The sequence below is a fragment of the Hoplias malabaricus genome, chromosome 15, assembly GCF_029633855.1.
Source record: "Hoplias malabaricus isolate fHopMal1 chromosome 15, fHopMal1.hap1, whole genome shotgun sequence".
In the NCBI taxonomy this organism is placed as follows: Eukaryota; Metazoa; Chordata; class Actinopteri; order Characiformes; family Erythrinidae; genus Hoplias; species Hoplias malabaricus.
The window spans coordinates 34,470,669-34,485,139 of record NC_089814.1 but is presented as its reverse complement, the minus strand read 5'-3'; the positions used below and the strand labels follow the sequence as shown (position 1 = coordinate 34,485,139).

General features: G+C 40.1%; 1 pseudogene; it reads right to left on the bottom strand.

Annotated features, from left to right (window-relative positions):
• Positions 1–862: 862 nt before the first annotated feature.
• Positions 863–14,186, bottom strand: LOC136668198 (nuclear receptor subfamily 5 group A member 2-like; annotated as a pseudogene).
• Between the last annotated feature and the right edge of the window lie 285 nt (positions 14,187–14,471).

Genomic DNA, 14,471 nt, shown 5'->3' with positions numbered 1-14,471 from the left:
CTTAAACAGGTTTGGGGTTAAGGTTATCGCAGAATTAATTCAGCGATCTTTACCAACCCCAGCTAATGCCCCAGCTGTGGGGGTGTAGGCAAATGTCTGTGAGCTGTGAATGCATAAGAACAGTAAAACATCGCCTTCCTTCAGACTTCATTTGAACACAGCAGCTGCCCTTTACATCGTATGGTTATATCATGATGAATGGACCAATAGAAATGCTCCAAATGCCTTGCCACACAATCTCCATCCATTGATGTCCATTAAAAATGAAGATTGCTTTTGCCTTCTACTTTGCCATCTCCGTTGTGGAGATAATGTGATGGTGTTTTTGGACAGTAATGATATTTGTGAGTTTGGGAGTGAGGGTTTTCATTTGTTTGTGTTCACAAAAGCATATCATGAATGTAATAACGCATGGAACTGGCTTGTACTGAATCATTCACTCACTCACTGAACTACATACGCATGCAAGGGAGGCCTAAAATTCTCTATAAGGAGGAGCCACTGAATTATTCAGGAGCTGCTCCACAAGGTGTGCTGCAGTGCTTAAATTAAATTAATTCTGTCTTTGTTTCCATTGTTTATCTATTTTCCCCGGCAGTCCATCACATTGTATTAGCTCGTGTGCAAAATCACTTGTTCAAAATAGTTCTGAAGGCAGCACTATGTTCAAGGAAGAACATATGTTATTGGTTGCAGCGCACAGGCTGAGATGAGTTTGATTGGTTAGCTCACATTGGGATTTTCAAATAACGTGCCGGAATCAGATGATGTTTTAGAAGTTAACTGACTCTCCAGGCAATTTATTGAGAGCCTAATATCATGAAAATGTATGATTTATTGCATACAAAAAATGCCGTTTATACAATGTATCCCATATAAAGCATAAGGGAAAAGACACGTTTCCAAAGATAAGTTCCGCCTCTTGTTTATTTTAATTAGTTATTCTCTGAACCATTTCTGCCCGCTTAGCCTCGAAGCCAGCACTGCTTTCAGACCCATTTTGAGTAGTGATTTTGCACACAGGCTAGCATTAAGAGAAGAATGGACCAGGGGAGATGTTTCAGTTCGGCCAAATGTCATGGTCAATAAGCCAGGACTGGACTATTTGGTGACAGAAATGTGTTGTTTGCTGATATTTCAAGACGCTAATGTAGCTAAGAATAATAGAAACTCAAAGATGCTGTTGGTTAGCATTGTGGAATGTACATACCTCAGTACTTTCTTATGTCATGGTGTCAATCAACAGATTTTTTAAGTGTATTCTGACACCGTTCTTAAATGGAGAAATATACGACCAAATTTAGGCTTCCACATGAATTAGCTGCTACTGTTAGCCCTGTGTGTGTGTGTGTGTGTAGGTGAGTGTGTGTGTGTGTCAGACACAGGCTCTCTTGGCATGCAGCATCTCTATGAGCAGGTTGTTGCAGGGCACCTGTCCACTAAGGTGCTTGGAGCACAGGTAATCCTCGGCCTGGACGCTGAGAGCCCGGAGCTCCGGGAGCCGCAGTAGCAGTTGACTGAAGCGCTCCACATGCTGCGGATACACACACACAGTGTACTCCAGCAGAGCTGCGCTCACCTGCTCGTACACACTCTCAACATACACTGGGTTCTCAAGCAGCTTCACGTCTACAGAGAGAGAGAGAGAGCGAGAGCGAGAGAGAGAGAGAGAGAGAGAGAGAGAGAGAGAGAGAGAATACATACCAGATATTACCATGTTGTTAAGTCACTTTGGTGCAACTGTCTTAAAGGAACACAAGGTAAGATTTGGTCATTTTGTTCCTGTGATCCCCAAAAGGATTGCCCATCCTCCACCAAAAGATACATAGTGCAATTTCTGCATTGCTGAGCCCAGAGTAGCGAAGACAGAGAGTCTGTTCTCCCTAATATAGCTTAGGGAGCATAATGCATCTTAAAGAAGCTAATTCTACTCCTTGGCAGTGGTGTCTGGATACTTTTAGACATAAAGCACATGTAGCAAAAGAGAAATAGATTCAAAGGCTTGTGCTAATAAGGATTACATATTCCAGCTTGAGACTAGAGAGAGCTAGAAGCACACAAAAAGGAAAGGGGATAGAGGGCTGAGACGAGAGAGAAGGAGAGAGGTGTATGGAGATAGAATCTCACTATTGACAGAATGAGTGGAAAGTGGAGGCTTGAGCACTTCCACATATGTGCACACACATGTTCCATCACACACACACACAGGGCCTTACTACATTGCGGCTGAGGTCCTTAAGCACTCGTTACCGAATGCAGCCTTTGTTGACTGCGGCTGACGCTAAATTGCTCTCACTTAAAGGGAATGTGAGGAATAAAGGGCCATTTTCCCCATTGGAGCCACACACACCAACATGGGGTCAGTCCATTAAACCTCTATTGAACACAAGTGTGCCCAAGAGTGTGTGTGTGTATGTGCCAGCATATGTTTGTGTGTGTATTTGAGTGAGAGAGAGAGAAAGAGAGAGGCAGCACGTCTGTACACTATTGTAAACACAGCTTTATTTTTAATTAAGCCCATTACCGCTTCATGAATGGCACACCGAGCAACATGGTGCTCAAACACACACACACATTCATACACACAGAGACAAACAGCCAATATCTATCACCGTGTCCTTATTAGCAGCAAAGGAAATCAATTCAATATACTTCTTTTGACAAGTTAATTAGCCCGGGTCAAATCCCAGGCGAAGAGAAATGTAGCAGCGCTGAATGTGAGGAGGAGGAGGAGGATGAGAGGGTCAGAGGATCCTCCACTCTCAAAACATCATCACAGAATAAGGAAACTATTAAAACATAAGTAAATACCTTAAATAACTTATTCATCCAAAGCAGGAGGGAGCGTGTGCTGAAGTACAGGACCCAGCACAGAAGAGGGAAGGTAGGGAAAGTACATACAAAGATGGAGAGAGAAGTTTCATCTAAACTCAGTTCACCTCAGCTATAATCAGAAAAGCTCAGTGAGCTAGGCCCCAAAACTAGCCTTGACATAAACCAACAATCTGACCCTATTCATACACCAGCAGCCAAAGCACCTGAACTCCAGAACATGTAAATCCATTGATGCTAAATGTAAGCAGGCTGAGAAAGCTTTTTTATTTATTTATTTATTTTATGAACCTCACCTTCTGCACAGGGACACCAAGCTGCTGGAAACTAGACATCTGACCAAAAGTTGGAAGCATAATTGTCTTATGTCTTTGTGTGCTGTAGCTTTAGCTTTAACCTGTCGTGGCCTAAGGATTATGTTGGCCCCACGTTGGGCACCATTTAAGTCTTCACAGGAAATTAACCCTGAATAACAGCCCAACAAACTTTACTGGCATCTGCTAAACACAATGTGTGTGTGTGTGTGTGTGTGTGCTCTCACCAGGGTTGAATAGAATGAGGTATTTGAAGCAGGCAATCTCTCTGCGGTCCAGTTGTAAATCCTGAAGATGCTGCACTAGTTCCTGACTTAACCGAACCAGCTCGGCCAGAGTAACACCAGCCTGAGCCAGCAGAGGTACCAGCTCTACCTAACAGAGACACACACACACAAAGAGAGAGAAAGAGAATTTAGTCAGATAAATATTTGGATATTATACAGTACTGTAACAGTAGGATCATTATTAATATATGAAATATTTTATCTTCTCAATAAGTGTGGTGCATGTATAAAAATATATATATAATTACCATAAATACACACAATATCACACTCATTGCAATAATGGGGTTGGGTTTTATTCTATTTTTTTATCAAATAAACTGCATAGGTAAAGAAATGTTTTTCACACAGTACTGTACAGGCACCTCACCCATATGTTATAAAATGAATGTACATCATTTTCAGCATCAGCAAGAGCAGATATAGGGCTCTGGAAAGGCCAGTTCTTTCTTCTGTGCACACTGCAACATCATCTGACACTCCACTCAGAGTGTATAAATATTTCTTTTTACCTCTTGGCCAGTGATGAGCAATATGCTGTCCTGTTTCCCATGAAGCACCTGTCTTGAGATGTAATCAAGCACCAGCAGCTCGCTCCAGCAGTTATGGAGCAACTTCATCTGATCACCCACCTGAAGAGAAAGAGGGAAGAATCAGGAATATAGTAAGTGTGTGTGGATAAGTAAGCAGTGGAGAGTAGAAGTATGAGAAGACTTTCTCATGTTGTCCTGCTTAAAGACAAACACCTGGTGTTAAATCAGTCTGCCAAACGCCGCTCTTAACATCCACAGTCCCCTCAATACACACTATAGAAAACCCAAACCCAGACAAGGAACGTGATGTAAGATTTGTTTTTTTCATTATTTTATTTCCTCTTTTTTGTCCCTTTTCACCCTTTAATCATTCTTTGACAACCACTGCTGCGCACACCACAGGATTTACTCATAACGCACAACCAGCATAATTTCTCTGACATTAAAGCACTGCACTAGAAAACTTATTATTGGAATTTTCCTTTCCACCTTAAATGCATCATTAGTAACACTCCAATATCTGAGCTAACACAGAGAAAGCCAGTATCAGCTGTGTTCTTTTTTATTATTAATTATATAATTTTTGTTTACATTTCTTTCTCCTGGTTTTGGCTCAGAACCATCATATCAGACCAAAACATGTCACGAGTTGTTTGTCACTCTACATCCTTTCAGACCCAGAGTGTTGAGTTGCTTTTCACACCATCAAAGAATTGACACAGAGCTGTGAATGTGTTCAGATGTAAGCTGTTTATGGGATGGGGCAGTTTGGGTGAGTGCAAGGTTTGGGTCCTGCATGGTCAGTGTGGGTTTCATTTTCTCTGTGCTTTTGAATAATATTTTGAATTCCAGTTTAGGAAGAATTTGTTTTGGTCTCAGATTCTTGTACAGAACTGTAGACACTACATTTTGATACCGAGTGACTCAGAACTCTGTGGCAATGAAGTAATTTGGTTTTTATCGTAAAAAAGAAGTTCTGAATTTCGATACTCAGTCCTAGATCATCATCAACAATATGACACAGTCACAGCTGGTAAAGTTGACATCAAGAAATGCTTTTTATCTTTTTAATAATGATGTTCTGGAACTGTAAGAGATGCATGTGTGTGGGGGGGGGGCGTTTCACGGTACTGCTAGCTCTACACAGGCTCCTTTCTACACATGTTTCTGATGCCATGACAAGAGATGCTCACAGATGATCTCTCTCTTTCTCTCTCTCTCTCTCTTTCTCTCTCTCTCTCTCCCTCTCTCTCACACACACACTCACACACACACACACACACACACACACACACACACAAACACACACAGTCCAAACACACATTTAATTACAGTTCAGATAGCAATAGAAAATCAGGCAATGGATAGGCGATATTTGAATCATCCATTCCACCTTAAATTACATTTACAGTACCATTCTGGTGCCTGAGCTTGTTGTCTGTTTCTTGAAAGGTTTTACAGTACATGTTGAAACATTGCTGTGAGGAACTGATGGCAGTCAGCCTTCACATAAATATTAGTGTGGTCTAATACTGTTGTTGAATGGGTGTATAGATTACCAATATTTACTGATGGAACTCCAGACACCCCAGAAAACACAGTTCCACTGCTTTTGGGTGAAACCCATTGGAATAAATGGGTTTATACATCTCTAGCTCATGCTTAGAGTTGAATCATCAGTGGCTCCCTTTTTTTTATGACAGGCTTTTGAGTTTATACACTGTGTCCACGATGGGTGCAGATTAAATTAGAGGTGTCCCCAAACTATTGGACATGTAATGTGTAAGTGAACAACAGGCTGTGCTTTAAAACTGTTTAGTTTTCTATGATGTGTAAATAAACTAATATTTCACATCCGGAACCTGTGTAAACATGTGAAACTTAAGCTGAGTGTGTGTTTGTGTGTGTGTGTGTGTGTGTGTGTGTGTGTGTATATATATAGGTGTGTGTGGGGGTGGGGGGGTGTCTGTGTATGTGAGCATTAGCACACATATGTGTAGGAGTGACAACAGATTGTGGAAGTAAGCCATCAGCACAGTCACTCTGTGTGTGTGTGTGTGTGTGTGATCACACTGTCTGGATTTAACACTTTAAAGCACCACTGTTATTGTGAATGGCAATGTAACAGTTATTTTTAAATAATATCAGTTTTTTTCAGTGCATGTTACTGTGGTGAATTACTTCACTCAGTGATCTGGGATATAAATATAAATCTCATCTAATTTAACCCCTTATAACAACAGATAATATGAACCAGAAGAGAACTGACAGCATCGGGACTGAGCACAGTTTGTTATAATAATAATAATAATAATAATAATAATAATAATGCACTTTTCATGCATGTCACAGGTCACCGTGCATATGATGCAAGGAAAGGCAAAGCGTGAGAACAGAGGGATGGAGTGATGACTCAGGGATGACAGAAGGAGAGGGGGTGTGTTTGGTCTATAGCAGGTGGCAGATGTGTGTGTGTGTGTGTGTGTGTGTGTGTGAGAGAGAGAGAGAGAGAGAGAGAGAGAGAGAGAGAGTGATCAAAGCAGGTTAAGACGTTTGTAAAATGGTAAATAGTTTGTAGATCTGTAGACATCACTGTACATTTATGTTTTCTGTACAGAGAACGTGAATGGGGAATTGTTTTATAATCCAAACTTTTGCACACAAATGTATCTTACCAAACATGATTTAAACCGAACACAAATATATAAAGTGTCTTTAATAAAAATATTTCTGTTTAAAGGAGAAGTTCAAGCCCAGATAGGGTTGATCAGCTAAACATGTATTAAGTCTTATTTGTTTGTTTGTTTGTAGTTTAGTTTATTATAATTTAGTTTAATTAAGTGCTGCAGAAGCAAGGCAAACATTGCTAAGAAAAAACAGATGTGAATAATCACACAAACAGCCTTTAAAAACATATTCCAAAATGTTCATAAAGTTACTTTAAAATCCATCAATAAAAATCATTCATTCATTCATTCATCCATTCATTCGTTCATTTATTCATTCATCTTTTCCACTTAATCAGGGTCGTGGTACATAAATAAACTAAAAAAATAATAACAATATTTAAGTAAAAGTGAATAGACAGACCTTATTTACACATATACACTAAAACTGGAACTACCAACTGCATTCTATCACTTTCTATCACTATCTACTATCACTTTCTGGTACTATTCAACCTTCTACTGGAGGCTGGAGTGCAGGGCCATGCTGTAACATGCCTTTTGTGAAAGGATACTAAACTGTGCAAAGCTGAAGAAAAAAACAGGATTTCTGTAAATCCAAAATGGCTGCCTCATTTTTCATCTAGTCTTAAGGTTGAACAATCGTTGGTGTTAAGAGTTCACTGTGAGTCAGTTGCTCTGTGTCCTAAACACATCAGTTTGTCTAATCTGCCTTAATTAAGACCTGGACACAGTTTGAGCGAGCTGAGATAAACCTGAGGGCAAGTATTTACGAAGGCTATTTGGCTGACTTTTCACTTCCAGTATTTGTTAGCAACATTAGCCTCGTAGCTCCAGCACTAAATTAAAGAAGCAAAATTTGGACTCCAAACATGTCTTGACTGATCGTTGGCATCTGGGTCCAGTGGAGAATCATGAAAATTTGATTATTGCTGAATTATACTTGTAGCTCTGAACTATATTTATACAAATTTAATGACTGACACCTGGAGGAAAATAAATGATCTGACCTTTAGATACTCATTTTAGATACTGATTACCACATGATTTTAGACTGAGCTGAGTGTACCTGATGTCAGGGACATTGTCTGTAAGAGGTTTTACATAAAGAGGTGTTTAACTGTTCTGTGATCAGAGTTTACTAAAAATAGAACTGAAAAATTCTTAAGGATTTCGATTTTTTTTTACATTTGGCTGTAACTTTATTGACAATTATACTGTGTCCTTGGGGAATCTGAAAGGTGCTTATAAATGAACTTTTCTCATTATTCATTTATTAATTCTAAGTCTCACTATCCAGCCATTATGAATCAGGAGTTAAGAAAGTACACCCACTGCCAACCCAGACTTGTATAAGCTCCATGAAAAAGAACTGAGACCTTCATCCAACACTTCTGAGGTAAACTGAGGTGGTGTTACTGATCCTGAACTAATCATCACTGTGGTTTATGTGGCAGAGTTCTATCAAATCCTCGCTTAAAGGCTCCATTTGCTAATTTCTTGGCACTATTTCACAGGTAGAGTTTAATAGAATTAGAAAAACTGTTATCACCTCGAGGTTAAAGGAATTACTGGGTAGGATTTTTACCTTAAAATTACAGTTTCTGAATAATTGTGCTGCTCCACTGGGATGTAATAGTGAGAATAGAGCTTCTGTCTTTGCTACTCCATTCTCAGCACTGAAGAAACTGCACTATGTAACTATTGGATGTGGGTAGGATACTCCTACCATCCCCTCCTCCTTGATTTCAGGACAGTGTTTTAAAGCTGAATTACAATCTGCGACTGTAGAGGGAGCCCAGGAGCAAAAACACAAAATCTTACTATTAAGTATAATGAGAACAGTGGGACTGGAACAGAGAGATTTATTCTGCTAGTAGGAACCCAAACAGCACATCATACACACACACACACACTCTGGTACTCACATTCCAACCTTATCTCAGTCTGGAATGCCTTTACCACACACTCAAACACACACTACACATCATGAAACTAACTTTATCTTCTCTTTTTTTTTTTGCAATTATCTCTCATTTTGTCTGAATAAATTCCAAATCCTATTGAAAGTGTAGCTACTGAACCACACCACTGTGCATGCGTATGAGATCCGATGTTTGATTAGGATGGAACTTTGTGTCTGAGGTGTGCATGGACTTTCTATCTAAAATGAAAAAGAAAACATTCTGTACATTTCTACCCTGGTTCTGCCTTTTGTCTGAACTCTCGTTGATTTCAAACTGAAAGCAAACCTAATTTTAAAAGTAATACACTACGTGACTACGTTGGTATTCCTTTATAGCACAATGACAATATTAACCACAGGCTTCTACAGGTGAATCTCATGTGATGTACTGTGTAAGGTGTGTCAGAGCAGTTTTAAATGTTGTAATGCATGTATTAGAAACACTGTTAAGATCTGGGTCTTTCAGACACAGAGCCAAATTACACTCTCGAAGAACATAGAAACTAAAAACATGGAAAAGAAGATCGTATTTAGCAATGTAACACCTCTACAATAGAATCATGTGCAAAGTCCACAGTTTGGGTGGTGGATTAGTGGCACTGATGTGTTGGTGGAATATTAGTGGGTGTTGGTCTGGGATGAGTGGATCAGACACAGCAGTGCTACTGGAGTTTAAATCCCCCAGTGTCATTGCTGGACTGAGAATAGTCCACCAGCCAAAAACAAAGCCCACAGTGATAGTCCTACAATTAGATCAGAAACAGCAGTGTCTCCCTCTTTGGTTCACTTTGTAGATGTAAATTTAGAAACAGTAGCTCATCTGTCATTGCACAGTTTGTGTTGGTTCTCTAGTCCCATGTCCACTTAATGTCCACTCTGTTAGACCTACCTCCTAGATTTAAACTCTTTTTTGGTTGGTGGTCTATTCTCACTCCATTCATGACTCTATGCGTTTATAAACTCCAGTAGGCACTGCTGTGTCTAATCCACTCATTGTTAGGTCGTTGGACCATTCCCAGAACTGCAGTGACACTGTCGTGTTTTTGGACTCACCTTGAGCTCCTTGAAGAAGGTGCAGCTGCGAGCCCACTCCACGATGGAGAAGAGCGTCTGGTCTGCGACGTGACACATCAGGCCAAAGTTGGAGAGAGGTTCTGCCTTGGTGTCCCGGGAGTTCTGGTCCTGGAGGTGTGCCAGGTGAGTGCTGATTTTGCTGCGCACCTGCAGCTCGTCCTGTTCGCAGCGAATAAACTCCAGCACCAGTGCCGGCAGGGCGAGCCCAGCAGGGGGCACCAGCGGGCTCTCAGTCTGCGTGTGATCCCCATAAGGGAATCCCAGTGTGGAGTCAGGAGAGCTGGCAGCGGCATAGTGATCTGGGAACTCTGACTTGATGCCCCGACTCGGGAGGGACGGGTAAGGGTACTGTGATGTCAGAGGGGCGTGGCCAGGTACAGGTAAAAGGCCAGGTGTGTACAGACCGTAGTCCACTGTGGTGGTGGAGGAGGGAGTGCTGGTGAGGGTGTGTTTAGTGGTGGAGAATGTGTTTGTGAGGATGTGTTTGGGGCTGGAGATGGATGGGAGTGTGCTTCCAAAGCTGTAGTCCGTCTGAACGGGGGACTGTAGTGGGGGCGTAGTCTCCATCTTAAGTCCACTTGCCCGGATCAGAGCTTTCTTCTGCTGTTTCAGGGCTCTGTCTCTTTTATACATCGGCCCAAACTTGTTCCTGCCGCCCCGCATCCGGTCCGCCCGAACCGCTGGAGACAAACAGGAACAAACAGACCTTTACACACTTTACATTAGTACTCGACAATAGTTTAATTTCAATATACATCGCAATATAAAATATATCAATATACATTATTTACAGGGCGGCACGGTGGCGCAGCAGGTAGTGTCACAGTCACACAGCTCCAGGGACCTGGAGGTTGTGGGTTCATTTCCCACTCCGGGTGACTGTCTGTGAGGAGTTGGTGTGTTCTCCCCGTGTCCGCGTGGGTTTCCTCCGGGTGCTCCGGTTTCCTCCCACAGTCCAAAAACACACGTTGGTAGGTGGATTGGCGACTCAAAATTGTCCGTAGGTGTGAGTGTGTGAGTGAATGTGTGTGTGTCTGTGTTGCCCTGTGAAGGACTGGCGCCCCCTCCAGGGTGTGTTCCCGCCTTGCGCCCGGTGATTCCAGGTGGGCTCTGGACCCACCACGACCCTGAACTGGATAAGCGGTTACAGATAATGAATGAATGAATTAATTATTTACAGCATCTATCACTGACTGACGGCCATTACAAGGTGCTGCCATCAATTCATTGCATTTAATGTTAAAGTTAATTTTAAAATATTAATATTGACAAAGCCAATAAGTTCATTTTTGACAGTGATGTCATGTTCTTGTTTGTTTTTGGTTATTTTTCTGTGGCTTTTTCAACTGATATCAGAATCATATTGTATCGACTGAAATTTAGAAATATATCGTGATATAAATTTTGCCAGTATCGTCCAGCCCTAGTCTACATACTCATACATCTCTCACTCTTTCCCAAAACTCCGCACACTTTTTCACACTTTCTTTATATTCCCAAATTCTCTCTTACCCCAGAATGTCTCAGACATTCCCAAACCATACAACATTCCAGAAAAGAGACACATTCCTAAAAACATCTCATACATTCCCAATACACAAATTTCTAGGATCTCTCATATTCTCTGAAACCTCACACATATTCCCAAAGTCTGTCTGACATTTCTGAAACACTTCAGAAAGTTCCAAATATTCCTAGATATCCTCAGGTCTAACGCTTTCCCAAAAAAACCTTAGTCAACATATTGTACAACACCTTCCGAATTTCTAAAACACCTTCACAAAACCTCTTTTGTGTCCCAAAACCAAACAGATATTCTCAGAAATTCTTGAATAATCCCAGAAATCGTACACATTCCCAAACCCCGGAGACTTTCCTAAACGTTTGAAATTATCTGCTGAATCAGATCTGATCTGGTGCAGTGTGTAACCTCACTATGGTGTTCATAATAAAAAAAAAATATAACACCAAGTGTCCACACACACGGATAAACATTCCAATTCTGTTGGAGGGATTTTCACTCAGTGATGCAGGTGTCACGCTGTAGATTTTATGGACATTCTCATAAAGAGCGCTGCAGTGGTTTAACTTAATTTTAGTTGAACAAAATGTAACATATTTAACAACTCAAACCTCACACTTCTCAAATCAGCTACTGCCATGTTTCCACGGTGAGCTTATTCATTTGTTTATTAAATTGGCTTCCTAGTTAACGTTTTTTTTATATTAAAAAATTAATATGTCTATTTTAATATGCACATACTCCTATAATAATAATAATAATAATAATAATAATAATAATAATGAACAGGTTAATATATCCCAATCTTTAATTATGAAACAACATCAAAAATGTCAGATACTTCACTGAAAACAGGAAAATGTCTTTATTTTTATACAGAAGCTAAATGTAACAACGGTTATTATGCAACAACATCTATATAAGGTTTTTATGCAACCTGTAATACTGAATATATTATACAAAGTGATAAAATAAATACATTATTTATATATCATAAGATTTTGCAGACTATTCTTTTTTTGTATTAAATTGAATAGCATATTCAATGCTACTACTGATAGTACAACAACAGTAATAATAATAATAATAATAATAATAATAATCCTGATATAATTTGTGTTCTAACTGAAGCGCGTGTGTTTTGTGTTGTTCCATTAACTCACGCGCTGGTTAAAATTACCCTCGCGCGGATTAAAATAGACTCCTCCGTGAATGAATCCTTAACCTTGATCCAGCGCGAGCTCGCAGAAGGTGACACGCGAGAACAACGACCTTGTAACTCCTGCTGATAATTTCTCAGAGGCTTATATTTTATCATCTTCGTCTTCCTTTTCAGGGATCGTCGCGGCGCGTGCGCAAAAACGCAGCTGACACAACCACGTTGAAAAACAAAACGCGCCAAAACATTAGGAGATTAAAAAACTCTAATATAACATGAATTGGATAATTATAATAAATCAAAACTGAAACATCACATTTTGATTTACTTTTCTAAAGCTTTTGATTTACTAAATACATTTACTTCTTTTAATAATGTGTTGTTGTTGTTGTTTTTTGACACTGTGGTGTGCAGAACTGTGTTTACACCAATTCAGTGATATAAAATAAAAAATTATATACGGTCGTTTGGTTTAATAAAATAAGGATTCCTTATATATATTTGTGGGCTTTATTATCTATATTTTATATCCCTTTACCCCAGGATATTAAATACAGTAAACATTGAATAGGAATTCTGTTCAGTAAACCACTGCACACAGCTGTGTCCTGCTCCTTTAAATTATAAAATAATAGTAGACAATAACAAAAGCGACTCCGGTTCTTTAGCCTTGTATTAGATTTGACAGAAAGAGAAGCCGGTTCCTAACACGGTGCTGGCTGATACTGTAATAAATGTGTAAATATGTAACTGTGGGTAATTACTAAGAACTGTGTAATAACAGCGTTTACCCTCCAGCCTCATGCCGACGCTGAGACATTTCTGGAAGCGGCAGAAAGGGCAGCGTTTCCGCTGAGTTTTGTCGATCTTACACTCTTGATTCTCCCGACCACACACGTGTAGCGCTTATTATTCTGCACAGTCCTCTTAAAGAAGCCCTTAAACAAACACGCACAGAGAGAGAGAGAGAGAGAGAGAGAGAGAGAGAGAGAGAGAGAGAGAGAGAGAGAGAGAGAGAGAAAGAGAGAGAGAGAGAGAGAGAGAGAGAGAGAGAGAGAGAGAGAGAGAGAGAGAGAGAGAGAGAGAGAGAGAGAGAGAGAGAGAGAGAGAGAGAGAGAGAGAGAGAGAGAAAGAGAGAGAGAGAGAGAGAGAGAGAGAGAGAGAGAGTTTAATTTCTTTAAAATATACAGGAACTGAAAACCTAAGCCAGGAAAAAAGTGTAAATTTGGAACGTAAGAAAATGAATAAATAAACAATGACTGATTATACATATATATTACGTACAAAAAAATATATAATATTTATTTTAAAAATATAACGAATTTCTCTTACAAAATAAAAATAACATTTCACGCGGATGAACAATATCATATAAAATAATAATATAATAATCATACATTTCATATTAATACACTGACAGGGTACAATTTTAGGCATCAGAAAAAAATGTACAAATAAACTATTTATCTGTGTAAAAGGAAGGGTTTTCTTTTTCGCCAAAAAGTCCTTTATCAAAGTACACACACACGTTTATTATACACAAGACAATAATCAAATCAAATCAAATTTATTTATATAGCGCTTTTCACAACTGATGTTGTCACAAAGCAGCTTCACAGAATTCCAGTAAGACAAGATTTGACATGAAATGTAAAGACAAATGTAACAATAACAATAACGTTTCCTAAATGTTATTTCTGTGTGTTGGTACCTTGCAGCTCTCGCACGTGAGCAGTCCGTAGTGATATCCGAAACTTTATCACCACACACTGGACACAGCTCCTCCAGGTCCACACCATAACTGTACTCCATCCCCACCTGGACACACACACACACACACACACAGAGAGAGAGAGAGAGAGAGAGAGAGAGAGAGGGAGAGAGGGAGAGAGAGAGAGAGAGAGAGAGAGAGAGAGAGAGAGGGAGAGAGAGAGAGGGAGAGAGAGAGAGAGAGAGAGAGAGAGAGAGAGAGGGAGAGAGAGAGGGAGGAGAGAGAGAGAGAGAGAGAGAGAGAGAGAGAGAGAGAGAGAGAGAGAGAGAGAGAGAGAGAGAGAGAGAGAGAGAGAGAGAGGGAGAGAGAGAGAGAGAGAGGGAGAG